The sequence below is a fragment of the Nomascus leucogenys genome, chromosome 16 (genome assembly GCF_006542625.1).
Source record: "Nomascus leucogenys isolate Asia chromosome 16, Asia_NLE_v1, whole genome shotgun sequence".
Taxonomy (NCBI): domain Eukaryota; kingdom Metazoa; phylum Chordata; class Mammalia; order Primates; family Hylobatidae; genus Nomascus; species Nomascus leucogenys.
In genome coordinates this window covers 82042759-82058818 of record NC_044396.1, presented here as the reverse complement: position 1 = coordinate 82058818, position 16060 = coordinate 82042759, and the positions used below count along the sequence as shown (strand labels likewise).

At 45.7% G+C, this 16060-nt stretch overlaps 1 protein-coding gene across 12 annotated transcripts in view; it reads left to right on the top strand.

Annotated features, from left to right (window-relative positions):
• Positions 1-16060, top strand: part of FAM49B (family with sequence similarity 49 member B) — a 177904-nt gene that overhangs the window by 30971 nt on the left and 130873 nt on the right. For all 12 annotated transcript variants that reach the window (XM_030795484.1, XM_030795473.1, XM_030795479.1 and 9 more), the window contains exon 2: positions 14997-15049. The gene's annotated coding sequence lies outside the window, so the exon portion shown is untranslated. The remainder of the gene's footprint in view (positions 1-14996; positions 15050-16060) is intronic.

Below are 16060 nucleotides of genomic sequence, written 5' to 3'. Positions count from 1 at the left end.
CTGGTTTGAAAGCGTTCAGGGTAGGGCTGGGGTAGACTTCCTTCCATCGCTTCCCAACCCCTGCTCACCCTCAGGGGCTTTCCAGTGGGCCTTTTGCAAAGTAAATGTTGCATTAATTTGTTGTGGAGGTGGACTGAGAAAAGTGGAGGGCGACTGCTCTGGGCTGGTGTGATTGTTCAGGACCTGCTGCCCTGTACCCTGAGGTCCCGCCAGACCACCTGTGCCACACTCAGTCTATTTGCTCTGAAGCATTTTTTTTTTTTTTTTTTCTGAGAGCAATCAGGTTTATAGGCTTTGAAGAGTGTGCAAATATTTGATTTTAATTAAGGAAGTCTGGAATAGGGAATAGAAAAAGGTTACTTCTCGTTTACTATTTCTGGGGCGTAGGGGAGGAGGTGGTACCTCCAGCCACATGGTGGGTCACCATTGTCTCCATGGTGGACCAGGCACCCAAGAAGAATGGCAAGTGAGAGGCAGTGGGTCACTGGCTCATGGAGCCTGGGGAATTTCAAGGGGGTGAATAAGGCAAGAGGGTGAGCAGTGTGGAGCTTTCCCGGGCCAGGATGGAGTGTGGAGAGGCCGTGAGAAAGACTGGCCTTCTGGATGGTGGCACCTACTGCCTGTTAGTACTTGCTGCCAGCCGCTGTGGTGCCCATCCCATCCTCTGGATGATCTCACCTAATAATCCTCACCACAACCCTTCCTGGTAAATATTATCAGTCCCACTTTACAGCAGAGGAAACTGAGCCCAGAGAGGTTAAGAAACTTGTCCTAGATCACCCAGCTACTGAGTGTGTGTCAGGCTTCAAAGCTGTGCTAAAAAACCACCACTTGGGTCGGGCACGGTGGCTCACGCCTGTAATCCCAGCACTTTGGGAGGCCGAGGCAGGCGGATCACCTGAGGTCAGGAGTTTGAGACCAGCCTCAACATGGAGAAACCCCGTCTGTACTAAAAATACAAAATTAGCCTGGCATGGTGGTGCATACCTGTAATCCCAGCTACTCGGGAGGCTGAGGCAGGAGAATTGCTTGAACCTGGGAGGTGGAGGTTGCGGTGAGCTGAAATCGCGCCATTGCACTCCAGCCTGGGCAACAAGAGCGAAACTCTCTCTCAAAAAAAAAAAAAAAAAAACAAAACAAACAAACAAAAAAACCCACCACTTGGTGGTTGGAGGGCATTCCTAGAGGACTCAGGACTATTTTGAGGAGGACAGGTGGGGTCCTATGAATTAAAGCCCTAGCGTGTGCAATGAATGAAGTGTTATTCTGACTGGTAGAGCCTGCCTGTTTTCTGTAAGAGGGAGGAAAAAAGGTGTTGGGGGAGGTCAGGACAGTGGCCGCATCCTGGGGTACAGGGAGGAGAATGAGCCCTACAGCCCAGTGTTCCTGTGCCAGCCCTGCCCCCAGTATCATGTGGCCTTGGGTGACTCATCCCATCTCTCTGAGCCGGCTTCCTTCCCAGTGAGATGAGGGTAGCAAACACAGTAACAGCAGTGACTGTGGGCTTTCTAAGTGCCAGGTGCATGGATTAGGCCTCCCGCACTTGGATGCTCAGTGGGTGGGGAAGAGGGCCTCCCTGTCAGCCCTGCCTGGGAGACACTGGATGGGGAGGTCCTGGGCAACTGGAAAGTGCTCAGCCATCTGCAAGGAGAGGGAAACAGCTTGTGTCCCGTGTCTGGCTTCAGGCCCCTGCAGCCCTCTGACTGTTGTCCCTGCAGCCAGAGAGAGGCAGGGGACTTTTAAGGATAGGACTTCTTGCCACAGCCTTAAATAGTGCTTCTCTCTGCTGGTGGGTGGTGCTTCCCGTCTTGGCAGCTCAGCAGGATCACCTCCTCAGGCATTCAGAGGAAAAATACAGAGGCCCCAGCTGTGCAGCACCATCACCTGGGAGCTGTCTGTAAACCCTGATCTCCGATTCTGGGGAACAATATTTTTAAAAAGCTCCCCGGTGATTCCAGTCAGAGGCTGGCTTCTCCTAGGACCTGCTGCCGGTTCCTGCCAATGGGATGTATTCATTATGGCCTGGGAGGGGCCCCGGAGAAGATCTGCTTTATGGGGCAGCGCTTCGGCCTCTTGCACCCGGTCCCGCACCCAGTGGGAGGGAGAGGGCTGCGTCCTCTGCAGGCCTCACAGAGCCCGGCGATGCGCAGGACGTGCTCCTGGGCGGTCCCCGGTGTCCCTGCATCCCCGCGTCCCCAACGTCCCCGCATCCCTGTGGCTGGTGCAGAACGCACGTGAGCGCTGCCTTGTCCCTGCTCTGGGACTGGCCTGGATCCCTCCCTGCCCTGGATCCCTTCCTGCTGGTGGGGCTGTGTGGGGCCACACTCAGGGTGACCTGGCACAGTAACTCCCATCCTGTGCCTGCTGCCCAATGGTGTCTTATTTAAAAACTTTTTTTTGTGGTTAATTTAGCAGGTTTAGCAGGGTATTTTTTTTTATATCTTTTATATATCTAATATATATATTAGATATATATATATTTATTTTTCAGTTTTTTTGAGTCGGAGCCTTGCTCTGTCGCCCAGGCTGGAGTGCAGTGGCGTGATCTCGGCTCACTGCAAGCTCCGCCTCCCGGGTTCTTGCTATTCCCCTGCCTCAGCCTCCCGAGTAGCTGGGACTACAGGTGCCCACCACAACGCCTGGCTAATTTTTTGTATTTTTAGTAGAGACGGGGTTTCACCGTGTTAGCCAGGATGGTCACGATCTCCTGACCTCGTGATCTGCCCACCTTGGCCTCCCAAAGTGCTGGGATTACAGGCGTGAGCCACAGCGCCCAGCCTTATTTATATGTTTTTTAATAGAGAGAGCGTCCTGCTGTGTTGCCCAGGCTGGTCTTGAGCTCCTGGGCTCAAACAATCCTCTCTCCTCTGCCTCCCAAAATGCTGGGATTACAGGCATGAGCCACTTTCAAGGGTATTTTTTTTTAACAGCTCTACTAAGGTATAATTGGTATATGAAAAAAATTGCACATATTTAGTGTATACATTTTGGAGAGTGGGACATGTATGTTTGTACCTAGACTGTTGACTGCGGTACCTTCTGAAGTGGCTTGGTTACAGCCAGCTGCAGGCCTGGGGACAGAAATTAAGACGTGGTGAGCCCAGCTGGACAGCCATGACAATTTAGAATGAGAATTTAAAACAGGCAAGGGTTTTAGAGATCTGCTGGAAATGATGTTCATGCATTTGCTTTTTTGGTTCAGAATCAGATTTTTCTTGCATTTGTACATATATTTGGTTGAGTTGCTTCTAGACAAATCCTATTTCTTGACGTTCTGCTACTGGCCAGTCACTTCACTTTCCATACATTGTTGCAAAGTAAGTTTGTGAGGATTACAGATGAAGAAACAAGATTCCCTAAGAAGTGCTGTATTGGTAAATGAGTCAGGATTTGGATCAAGGTCTGTCTGGCTTTAAAGTTCATCCCTGTGTGCAGTGATGGATTTGGATCAAGGTCTGTCTGGCTTTAAAGTTCATCCCTGTGTGCAGTGATGGCACACTAATTCCATAAATGGAAAACCAGAATCGAATTGTCCAACAGAGTAGCCACTAGCCACATGGGGCTATTTATGTTTTGGTTAATTAAAATTAAATAAAATTAAAAATTCAGTTCCTCAGTCACAGTAGCCAGAGTTCAAGTGCTCAGTAACCACATGTGGCCCAAGCTAAGGTACTGGACAGTTCAGATAGAAATCATCTTCATCGAGGCAGAAGGTTCTATTGGACAGGGCTGAGCTGGAGGGACCGCATGGCACAGACAGGGCTCATGGGCCTGGGCTGGGTGTTGGAGGACGGTTAGAGAAGGGGAAAGTGTGACCAGGCTGTCTGATCCTGTTAATGTCGCTACCAGTGACCAGCCATCTTGGTTGAGGGGTTTTCCAGGACTTGGGACTTGCATTGCTAAAGCTAGGAAATTCATTGGCCAATGGGGACAAGTTGATCCCCTGTTCACTACACACAGTGTCCATGTGATGTCATTACTGCACTCAGTACCAGGACACAAAGAGGAATGCCCACTCGAGTTACTGTCAGTCCAGTGGGGAAGCTAGATGAAAAGATGATGGTGTCCTTCGCCTATAGCGTGAGGAGTGCTCTGAGAGAGGGGGACAGTGGTCGGGTAGACCAGCGGGGGCACCTGTCTGGACAGCAGGCTCCCTGAACTGAGACCTGAAGCCCGGGAAGCAGTTCACCAGGTGAAGGGCTTTGGAAATAGGAGGAAGCTCAGTCAGGAAGCTTGGTCCTGGTCCTGCTCTGCTGTGATCCTACTCTCAGGCCCCAGGCGTGTTCTTTTCTTGCAGACTTTAGATTCCCTCACCTATAAAATCAGGGAGTTGGACCAGATACCCAGAAATAATATTCTCTATCTCTGCAAATGTCACATTTTCAAGTAAATAGTGACATACCTTTAAAAGTGATACATGCTTACACTGGGGAAGTATTTGATAATCAGTTCTCCATTGCCTCAGAAACATCATTTTTATTTTGCTCATCTATTAGTGAGCTCCTGTCCATGTCTCCACTTAAAAAAGGGTGGGGCTGGGGCCAGGCACAGTGGCTCACACCTGTAATCCCAGCGCTTTGGGCGGCTGAGGTTGGCAGATCTTTTGAGTCCAGGAGTTTAACACCAGCCTGGCCGACATGACGAAACCCCATCTTTACCAACCAACCAACAAACAAAAATTAGCAGGGCATGGTGACATGTGCCTGTAGTTCCAGCCATTCTGAAGGCTGAGGTGGGAGGATGGCCTGAGCCCAGGAGGTGGAGGTTGCAGTGAGCCGAGATTGCACCACTGCACTCCAGCCTGAGCAACAGAGCCAGGCCTTGTCTTGGAAAAAAAAGGTGGGGGATGGGGGGCTAACTCTGTCTCTCAGTTTAACTGAGATGGTATTGGGATCTGGCTTTTCAGTACACAATAGTTTGTTTCCTTCCTCCTCTATCTCCTTCCCATCTTCATATTATGTTGTTTTGTTGTTTGTCTTGTGAGTGTGTGTGTGTTTTTTTTTGAGATAGTGTCTCACTCTGTTACATAGGCTGGAGTGCAGTGGTGCCACCTCTGCTCACTGCAGCCTCCACCCCTCAGGCTCAAGCAATCCTCCCACCTCAGCCTCCTGAGTAGCTGAAACCACAGGTGTGCACCACCACAACCAGCTAATTTTTTTGTATTTTTGGTGGAGATGGGATTTCACTATGTTGCCCAGGCTGGTCTTGAACTCCTGAGCTCAACTGATCCTTTCGCCTTGGCCTCCCAAAGTGCTGGGGTTACAGGCGTGAGCCACCGTGCCTGACCTCATATTACGTTTTTTTTTTCTTTTTTTTTTTTTTGAGACAGAGTCTTACTCTGTGGCCCAGGCTGGAGTACAGTGCAACCTGTGCCTCCCAGGTTCAAGCGATTCTCCTGCCTTAGCCTCCCGAGTACCTGGGATTACAGGCGTGAGCCACCGCGCCCAGCGCATATTGTTTATTAAATCAACAGTGTGCTGAACTGGACTTCTTGAAAAACAAGACTGTGTATTAAAGTACACAGTAATAATTAATGTTATTGGTTTAAACAGATGATTGGCCTAAAAGCATCAAAAAACTTCTTTTGAACATTTATGAACATGTTAAGCACCACATTATGTAGTTGTCCTTCCCCACCCCAAAAATCAGATTTCTTGAAGCAGATTTATCACTTGGACATAGAGTTACAAGTACTACAGCTTTTTTTCTTTTTTCTGTTCTTTTTTTTTTTTTTTTGAGATGGAGTCTTGCTCTGTCGCCCGGGCTGGAGTGCAGTGGTGCAATCTTGGCTCACTGCAACCTCCTTCCCTGGCCCATTAAAAACAATTTTAACTATGTAAGCAATAGATCATGATACTGTGGAAAAATGAAGATGTGTGTCTTAAGCTGTGATCAGCCTATGCCAGGAGTATGGTAGGCAAAATGTAGAAACTGTGTTTTTATTTTTATCGTGCGTCAGAATTTGTTCTGGAAGATGGTTCATGTTTCCAGGATAGAATGAGTTTAAAGGGAAATGATAATTACTTTATTTTATTTTATTTTTTGAGGTAGAGTCTTGCTCTTGTCACCCAGGTTGGAGTGCAATGGCGTGATCTTGGCTCATTGCAACCTCAGCCTCCTGGCTTCAAGCAATTCTCCTGCCTCAGCCTCCCAAATAGCTGGGATTACAGGCGCCTGCCACCATGCCAGGCTAATTTTTTTTTTGTATTATTAGTAGAGACTGGGTTTCACCATGTTGGCCAGGCTGGTTTCAAACTCCTGACTTCAAGTGATCTGCTTGCGTTGGCCTCCCAAAGTGCTGGGATTACAGGCTTGAGCCACCACGGCCAGCTGGGAAATGATAATTAATAGACCCTCCTGCTGTTTATCATCTTGAAAGAGAATGGCCCAGTATTATAGCAGTATCTCCCCAGATCTTGGGCCCCAGTTCTGGGCGAAAGGTGTACTCTGGGCGCTGTTCTAACTTATCCTTCCAGAAGAAGTTTCCAGCTAATAGTGGTTCAACCTAAAAGGTTATAGTCTCAGAGAAGACAGTTTGTGAATAAAAGAACCTCTAATAGGCTTTATTCCTTCATATGTTATCATAGCAAAATGTTATGCTACTATTGACAGAAAATCCAAGCCAGAGAATGTTTATAAACTTGTGGTGGACCCAAGAATCAGTTATGTTATTTCCAAGGCATCCCGAAACGTGTATGGGATTTGCATCTTGGTGGTAAACATGCATTGAAAATCAGAAGTACTTTGTATTTTCCTTGTGTTAGGGTTGTAAAACATTGATATATTATTTATTTATTTGTTTGTTTTGAGACAGAGTCTCGCTCTGTCACCTAGGCTGGAGTGCAGTGTCACGATCTCTGCTCACTTCAGCCTCTGCCTCCCGGGTTCAAGTGATTCTGCTGCCTCAGCCTCCTGAGTAGCTGGGATTACAGGCGCACACCACTACGCCCAGCTAATTTTTTCGGTATTTTTAGTACGAGATGGGGTTTCACTATGTTGGCCAGGCTGGTCTCGAACTCCTGGCCTCAAGTGATCTGCCCGCCTTGGCCTCCCAAAATGCTGGGATTGCAGATGTGAGCCACTGCACCCAGCCAACATTGATATATTTTTAAAAAGGTGTGTGTGTGCATATGCATGCACGTGTGTGTGTGTGTGTATGTACACGCACTTAGCTGGTTAGCAGTAGTTATGAATAGGAAATTAAACACCTGGGAATGTGTTTCAAAGGACACCCCCCCAACCCCAATGTATTAGCATCTTTTCTGAACTGCAAACTTGGGAAATAATAATAATAACACACATTGACGGAGGGGTAGAGAACCTGGCTAATATAAAAGGACATGTTCTGAATGGATCGAGGGATACTTTAGAAAACTAGCACAGGGGAGGATTCCTCCAAATGCATTCATTTTTGAGGTGCATCTTTTGTTCTGTATGATCCTGGCACATGCCTGGGGAGATGCTGCCCACAGCACAAGGCTCGAGTCTCTAGGGATTCTCTCTAAATCTGTTACAGTGGAGGTTTCAGACATTGCGGTTTTTCCTACAAGTTCAAATCAACCAAGACAAATTGGAATCACTTGTGTGAAGCCTGCCCCACAACCATCTCACAATAGTCATTTAGTGCTTGGCTGATCGAATATTAAATGAAAACATAAGAAAGAGAAGTTTTATTATTGAGGTAATCTGATTGTCTAGCTATATAACACACTCTAGACAATTCAATTAAGAGGATCAAAACTACAATTAGACTGGGCACGGTGGCCCACTGTGGCTTTGGGAAGCCTAGATGGGAGGATTGGTAAGGCCAGGAGTTCAAGATTGACCTAGGCACATAGCAAGACCTCGTCTCTACATAAAATAAAAAAAAATTAGGCATGGTGGCACACGCCTGTACAACTGAGTAGTACCCCAGCTACTCGGGAGCTTAAGGCAGGAGGATCTGTTGAGCCCCGGAGTTCGAGGCCACAGTGAGATATGATGGTGCCACTGCACTCCAGCCTAGGTGACAGAGCAAGATTCTATTAAAAATAAATAAATAAATCAAATTAATACTTTTACTACTGCTAATACAAGATGTCCACCCTTAAGGTGCTTATGATCTCATTGAAAGAGTGAAGACAGGCTGGGCGCAGTGGCTCACGCCTGTAATCCCAGCACTTTGGGAGGCTGAGGTGTGCGGATCACAAGGTCAGGAGATCGAGACCATCGTGGCTAACACGGTGAAACCCCCATCTCTACTAAAAACACACAAAAAATTAGCCAGGTGTGGTGGCGGGCGTCTGTAGTCCTGGCTACTTGGGAGGCTGAGGCAGGAGAATGGCGTGAACCCGGGAGGCGGAGCTTGCAGTGAGCCAAGATCGCGCCACTGCACTCCAGCCTGGGTGACAGAGTGAGACCCTGTCTCAAAAAAAAAAAAAAAGAGTGAGGACAAATATTAGGTGACAATACCAAATGGTATAGGATGGGAGTTGGCCCATGTGTGATCATTTTGTACCTTATTATTGACATTTACATACAGAGACGTGCACATCATTATTATTTTTGGCTGGGTGTCGAGTCCAGTTGATTTAAAACATGAAATGGCAGACTGGGAGCTGGATGGCCTTAGGAAGTGAAGCATAGCAGAGTTCATGTGTGAGCCATACAGAGGTCTACTGTGAATGAGTGTGAATCTTGAGCTGCACATGGCTGAGCTTCCCACATACCTGTTAGATGCCTTCTCTGTCTGGCACAACACAAGAAAAGATGACTGGGGCAGTTTGTGCCAGCAAGGCAAGACATTTGGAAATGGCCTTAATAAAACCTCTTTGTTCTGGCCGGGCACGGTGGCTCACGCCTGTAATTCTAGCACTTTGGGAGGCCGAGGTGGGTGGATCACTTGAGGTCAGGTGTTCCAGACCAGCCTGGCCAACATGGTGAAACCCTGTCTCCACTAAAAATACAAAAATTAGCTGGGCATGGTGGCACATGCCTGTAATCTCAGCTACTTGGGAGGCTGAGGCAGGAGGATCACTTGAACCCAGGAGGCAGAGGTTACAGTAAGCAGAGATCGTGCCGTTGTACTCCAGCCTGGGCAACAGAGCTAGACTCTGTCTCATTAAAAAAAACAAAAGCAAAAACAAAAAAACCAACAACACATAAACACACACACACAAACTCTTTGTTCTGATTCAGAAATTCTGTTTCTTTTTTTCAAACAAATGTTTGGCTTCTCAGAACTGAGGGGTAATGTAAACATTAAGAATCACCTTCCAAATTCATGCTCAGAGAGGCAGCCGTAAGGAGAAATTGGAAGGAAAAACCACTTATAACTAATTGCAGTATTAGCCTCTCCAGGTAACTATGGGAACAACTGAGCAGGGCCCCCTTGAATGGGAGATAAGTTCACCTGTGTAATGACTGCATTTAGTTTTTTCCCAGGAAATTATAAAAAAGAATTGCTTTGCTTGAAGGTCTGTTTTCTTAAGTTTGTTAAACATTGCCCTAATAATTTTTTACGTTGTTGCTAACTGGTCCTAATAATGTGAAATAAATTTCAGTCTAGTTTAGAAAAACGGTCATGAATTCTGAATTAAAGTAATTCTGAATATCCATTATTATTATAAATAGCAGATGTTTATTGCAGATTTGCTATATATTAGCCACTGTACTGGGGGAAAGTTTTATTAAATAAAGCAATAAAGGGTTTTTAGAAATATTACAGAGCTCTTGTAATTGAACAGGATTATAGGTATAAGTTTATAATTTTATTAACAGGGATAGAATGAATCATGGTAAAGAAAAAAAAAACAAGGGATAAACAAGCCAATAAAATAACAAGATGAATCCACTGAGGGGAAGGAGTAATTATTTAAATTATTATTTTTTGTTTAATTAACATTTATTGTCTTCTGGGTAACAGACACTGTTAGGGACTTTTACATCTGCTATTTTATTCAATTACAAGAGTTCTTCATTTCCAGATAAGATTTCCCATGGGCTTCCTTTGACTAATGAGTTATCTTAGCCTGGTTCTTGTCAGTCCCAGCTGCACATGAAAATCACCTGGGGAGCTTCGGCGCAATATGGTGCTGGGGTGCTTCCCCAGAGAGTCTGTTTAATTATGCATAGTGGGGACCCGGCTGCAGTATTTTTAAACTCTGGCCAAACCAGAGATGTCATTTCACTTGCAGGAAAAATACAGCAATAAGCAACTGCTGCAAACTTCGGCAGTAGAGCATGCTATGCCAGGTAGAATAAGCAAAACACCTGTTTTCCTTTGTCTGTTTCCTATTAAGTGGGATGTGGAAAGTGTCAGAATAATTATGGAATGAAGCAGGCTAGAAAATATTGCTTTAACAGTCTCAAACCCAGAATTTCCAGGTGCTCTTAACTTGTATCCTGGGTTTTGCTCCGTGGCGTTTATCAGAAACATGGTGTCAGTGACTTGCATAATAAAAGTTTTTGTCTTTTTTATTTTTTAAGAAAAAAGGAAATTATTTAACAATCTTTTATACAAAAGGTTATGTGTTTTAATGAAATACATACATATCTCCAGAGTACAGAACTGTGGATAAAAAAGTTTAGGAGGACACAGAATTGTAAGGAATTCTTTCTTTTGGTGGAGGGATTATGGGTAGAAATGTCTTCCTTAAAAATCATCTGTTCCAGGCGCAGTGGCTCACGCCTGTAATCCCAGCACTTTGGGAGGCCGAGGCGGGAGGATTGCTCGAGGTTACGAGTTTGAGACCAACCTGGGCAATATGGTGAAAACCTGTCTTTACAAGAAATAAAAAAAAATTAGGCCAGGCGCAGTGGCTTACACCTGTAATCCCAGCACTTTGGGAGGCTGAGGTGGGCGGATCCTGAGGTCAGAAGTTCGAGACCAGCCTGGCCAATATGGTGGTGAAACCCTGTCTCTACTAAAAACACAAAAATTAGCTGGGCGTGCTGGCGGGTGCCTGTAGTCCCAGCTACTCGGGGGCCTGAGGCAGAAGAATCTCTTGAACCCGGGAGGCAGAGGTTGCAGTGAGCCAAGATCGCACCACTGCAGCCTGTGTGACAGAGCAAGATTCTGTCTCAAAAAAAAAGAAAAAATTATCTGGGTATGGTGGCACGTGCCTGTGGTCACAGCTACTTGGGGGACTGAGGCAGGAGGAGCACTTTGAGCCCGGGAGGTTGAGGCTACAGTAAGCCATGTTTGAGCCACTGCACTCCAGCCTGGGCAACAAAGTGAGACCCTGTTTCAAGTTTAAAAAAAAAAATCATCTGTGATTTTTTTTTTTTTTTTTACTTCTAGTAAAGTTGTTTAATAGCAAAACATTTTAAAATAGCAAAACATTTTTAAAAATCGGGAAAGAACTAAGTGGTTTGGGAGGTGCAATTGTTTAAAAAATTATTATAGCCTTAGATCATGTAATAGATAATTAACTTTAAAAATGATCCATAATCAAAAATACATCCAATCCCTAAAACAATTCCTGGTCGCCTTTGTAAATAGATTTGCTTCAGTGGGAACTTTTAGTGCTGCCTAGAGCATCCCAGGAGTCATGAAAGTATGGCGAAATTGGTCAGAGAAAGGAAAGCTTCCATTTGACTTGCCAACATTAAGGGTTTTCTTCTTAAAATAAGCAATGCTTCTGGTAGGGGTGATAGATAGGCTTCCATTTAAGCGATGTTTTGCTCCTTTAAAAAAACCTTATATCACATTTGCTGAGAGACCTTGGGCAAGTCATATCATTCTTTTGGGCCTGAGGTTCTTTGTTGATAAAATGAGGGAATTAGACTAACATAGCTGTCAGTTTTCAAATTGGGATTCACAGGGCAGAGTCTCCTAGAGAGTGCTGGGGGGAGGAGTGTTGGGTCAGCTGGATTCTGGGTCTCCCGCCTTGGCCTCAGACAAGCTGCCCTGTGGGTGAGCTCTGGGCAGTGCTCATTTACAGGGAGGGAAATCGGTTTGGTCCTGTCTGCATTTGGGGGATCCACTAGACATCAGGCATAGTACCAGGTGCGGGGGACACTAGGATGACCAAAACCTAGCATGAGCCCTCAGGTGGCTCAAAGCTTAAAGTCCCTTGGAGGATCCTGATAAGGACACAGAGCATTTCTCAGCTAGGTGAGGGAATGGGTGGGAGAAAGGAGGGAGCTGGTTAGAAGGCTAGTTGGGTATAGGAGTCCTGGGTATTTTTTAATTTTTATTTTTATGGAGACAGGGTCTCACTATGTTGCCCAGGCTGGATTTGAACTCCAAGGCTCAAGTGATCCTCCTTTCTCAGCCTCTGGAGTAGCTGGGACTATAGGCGAGTATTTTTTAAAGAACTAAATGACAAATAGAGGACAGCTCCCTTCCCTGAGTCACTGTCTGGTCACTGCTGAGAGGAGACGAAAGAGGAAGGAGCAGGAGCCCCCCGTGAGGTGGTTGGGACTCCCCTTGTCCTCTGGAGCTGACTTCAGCATGCTGGTGGAAAGGCTGTCAGGGAAGGAGAGGACCTGGGCTCTCAGAATACGATAGCATCTGCCTTGAGGGCTGGGAGGGACCTCGGGGGGGGCACCTGGCCCAGGCGGGTTACCCTGGCAAGCCCACCCCTGACATACCGAGGCCCATCCCTCTTCCACCTCCTGTGCTTAACTGAATGGACCAGCAGTCTAACCTGCTGGCCTTTGCCTGTGCTGAGAGCTCTGCCTGGATCCCTTCCTGCCTCTGGCCAATTCTAACTTAACTTTTACTTCTCAGCTTCAATATCACCTCCTTGGGGAAGCCTTTCTTCGATTATCCATCACTTTCCATCCCCTGCTGAGTTAATTAAATACCCTTTTCAGAGATTGCCTCATCCCCTTTCCTTCAGAGCATTCATCTGCCTGTAATTGCTCCCCTAATCTTGGAGAGCTCCTGGGTGGCTGGGACGGTTTAATTCATGGAATTATCTCCATGGCCACAATGCTTGGCACACAATAGGTGCTCAGTAGCTATTGAGTGAATGAGTGTCCTCACTTTATAACAGAAGTTAAGTGACTCGCCCAAGTCAGATGCTCCGAAAGACTGAGAAGGGATGAGACCCATGGTATGAGTCTGAAGATGAGGCGAGATCTGGTTTCTAGAGCTGTAGTCCAGGCTTTCTGCCTATAGCTTGGAAATGAAAAGAAGCCACACTTGTTTAGAGGCCCATGTTACTTCTATCAGAGCCACACTCTATGCCCTTGGGTGTGCTGGGTGTGTGTCTGAGTGATGTGGGGTGTGTGTGTGTGGTGTGCATGTGTGTGGGGTATGTTCCTGGGATGTGTGTGGGGTGTGTGCATGGGATGTGTGTATGGTGTATGTGTGGTGTGTGTACATGGAATGAATGTGTGGTATGTGTGGAGTCAGTGTGTGTACATAAGAGGACATAGTTTGTGAGTATGCAGTATGCTTAGATGGTTCTTTTTTTTATTTTGTTTGGAGACAGGGTTGCTCTGTCACCCAGGCTGGAGCACAGTGCACATTATGGCTCACTGCAGCCTCGACCTCCTGGGCTCAAACAATCCTCCTGTCTTAGCCTGCCAAATAGCTGGGACTACTGGCATGTGCCACCATGCCCAGCTAATTTTTAAATTGTTTGTAGAGACAAGAGACCCCTAAATTACTGGGCTCAAGCAATCCTCCCACCTCAGCCTCCTAAAATGTTAGGATTATGGGTGAGCCACCATGCCTGGCCTAGATGGTTCTTAAATCCTCTTCTTGGCCACTGAGCAGTTGGGTGATTATTATTTAAGAGGGAATGTGAAGCCACGCTCATGCCATAACAAGAAGAACAGAAAGAAAACCTACACTGGCAAACAAAAAGAGAGCTGCAAAAGCAGCCGAAGTGGCTGAAATTATCAGCAGATAGGGTTCTCTCTGGACAATTAGACATGGCCCCTAAACCTTTTGTGAATAAAACAAGGCTGGTTAAGTGGCTTCCGGTAGTTCCAGCACCCAATGAAAAGCAAAGAGAAAACACTAAGGCAGCTAAAGATTTAATCAGAATAAAAGCCAGAGAAAAAGTCATCCTGTTTCTCTTCCATTCAATAGTAAGAGTGTCTAGACACTGCCGACTTTGCTCTGATCTTCACACTAACTGCTGGCGGATGCATTAAATGGGATGTTAACTGTGGTTTTACGAAAATTCTCTTTATTTCATCAGCTTTTGTTGCTGTAGGAGATTTTGGAGGGTGACAAGGCTGGCGTAATGTACCTGTTTGTGTTTCTTTCTCTGCAAAGTAGAAACCTAAAACAGGAAGTGATTCAGGGGACAGAATGACTAAGACTGTTTTAAATTCAAGTTGAACTGAGCATTTTGCTGGGACCAAGACTTGCTGCTGCAGCCAAGGGTCCCAATATCCTTTATACTGAATCTCCATGGATAGCCCTGGCCCCACCATATATGCTCCTAAGGACAATACAGTCCAGCCAAACTGCCCTTCAGTCATAGGAGTTTGGTTTAGGTCTTTGTTCTTTACTTGCTGTGCAACCCTCAGCAAATTATTCAACTTCTCTGAATCTCTATTTATTTGTAATATACCAGACTATTTTGAGCCTTAAATAAGAAAACTGTTTGCAAAACAATTCAGTGATATAATGGACTGTACAAATGCTATCTGGGGCCGGGTGCGGTAGCTCATGCCTGTAATTCAGCACTTTGGGAGGCCAAGGCTGGCAGATCATTTGAGGTCAGGAGTTCAAGACCAGCCTGGACAACATGATGAAACCCTGTCTCTACTAAAAATTAAAAAATTAGCCAGGCATGCTTGCTGGAACCTGGGAGGCGGAGGTTGCAGTGAGCCGAGATCTTGCCACTGCACTCCAGCCTAGGCGACAGAGCAAGACTATGTCTTAAAAAACAAACAAACAATCAAACAAACAAATGCTATTTGGAGTTGTTATTCCCAAACTGTGCCTCTACTATGGGAAAAAAAACAATAGCTAGGATTTACCGGGGGCTTTCTGTGTACTGAGAACTGTTGTAACTTGCTTAATCCTTGCTATAACTCTTTTACAGGAGAAGAAACTGAGGCCTGGAATTTGATTAACTCATTCAAGGTTACCCAGTTGGTAAGTAACAGAGCTGGAATTTGACCATGGTCGTCTGGCTCCAGAGCCAGCACTCTTAACCACACTTCCTATGAGGAAAAATTAAAGTGGATGGTGATGGCTACAAGATGGATTTCAGTTGCATAGAAATAAGAACCTCCTACCTCTGCTGAAATCAGAATACGTATACATCCCTTCATTCACTCTATGAATATTCATTCACTCCATGAACCTACAAGGTTTTTAGGTCAAATTATTAGTTTAAATAAGAACTATAGGCTGGGCGCAGTGGCTCACACCTATAATCCCAACACTTCGGGAGGCTGAGGTGGGTGGATCACTTGAGGTCAGGAGTTCAAGACCAGCCTGGCCAACATGGTGAAACCCCATCTCTACTAAAAATACAAAACTTACTAAAAATACTAAAAATACAAAATATTCGCTTGAACCCAGGAGGCGGAGGTTGCAGTGAGCTGAGATTGCGCCGCTGCACTCCAGCCTGGGTGACAGAGCAAGACTCCATCTCAAAAAAAAAAAAAAAAAAAAAAAAGTAAGTCAGTGCTCTTAACTAATGTAGTCTTGTCAACCCTATAAGGCCCTTCACGGAAAACCATTGACTCTTGGAGCCTGGGTGCCCTCTGTCTGTGACAGTGCACTTCCCTTTTCTACTTCTTTTTTCCCCCAGTTTCCTAGACTCCCTACTATCCTCACTGGTGAGGCTTAACCATAGGATGGGGACCTTTGGCAAAATACTGTACAGCCATCTCTACGTAGGCATGCTTTTAACTTTTATTTTAATCGAGTTACCTTACATGCTGTAAAATGCACAAATCTTAATTGTACAGCTTGGTGAAATTTTGTTACGTTACACCCATCTAACCACCACCCAAATCAGGATATACAATATTTCTAGAAAGTTCCCTCATGCCCTTTGCACTTAGTATTGCCCCAGAGCTAAGCACTATTCTGACGTCTGTCAACATAGATTCATGCTTCCACCTTAGCTGTATCCAAATATACTTGCTCAACAAA